Raw genomic sequence first — 744 nt, 5'->3', positions numbered from 1 at the left:
TTTTTTATGAATTCATTTTCATTCTTATTACATTTCTTTTCATCCTAATAATTCAAGAATGAATTAAATTTAATATTGCACTAGTTTCTCTTGTTCAATCGATCTATCCTACTCGAATGGTTTTATAAATCAACTACTTCATTTCATAGTCGATTTGTTTGATCATTCATGTCAAGTATTGAATGATTATGTAACACTCATTTGGTTACCCATGCACATAATAATCCTTATATTTTTCGTTTATTTTGTCATTTCCATTTGAAAGGCAACAATTTCTAGGAATCCCAATTGGATACCAATCAATCTGACATTTAACTTGAATGCCAATTATCTTAGCATTTCCATTTGGAAGCTATTAAATTCAGTAATCTCAAATGTATACCATATTTTCTGAAAATAATGAGGATACCCTACAAAGTCTACCACTTGATGTACGTGATCACACTCTCATGCACGTGTAGGAATAGAATAAAAGGAAAAAGAAAACAAAAGAAGAAAAAAAAACAAGAGAAAAGAAACAAAGTTATATATAAGAAAAATGAAAAGAGAAAATAAAATAAATATTATAATTTATACAAAACTTACCTCCCCGGCAACGACGCCAAAAACTTGACACGACTAAAAGATTAATGTCTTCTCCCAAGTACAGGAGTATCGAAGTAATAAATAAATAACAACAACAATAATAATAGTAAACAACAATAAATAACAACAACAACAATAATAGTAAACAATACAATAGTA

Source organism: Populus euphratica, unplaced genomic scaffold (assembly GCF_000495115.2).
Source record: "Populus euphratica unplaced genomic scaffold, PopEup_1.0 scaffold535.1, whole genome shotgun sequence".
Classification (NCBI taxonomy): domain Eukaryota; kingdom Viridiplantae; phylum Streptophyta; class Magnoliopsida; order Malpighiales; family Salicaceae; genus Populus; species Populus euphratica.
The sequence above is the reverse complement of the archived record's forward strand: the minus strand, read 5'-3'. Positions refer to the sequence as shown.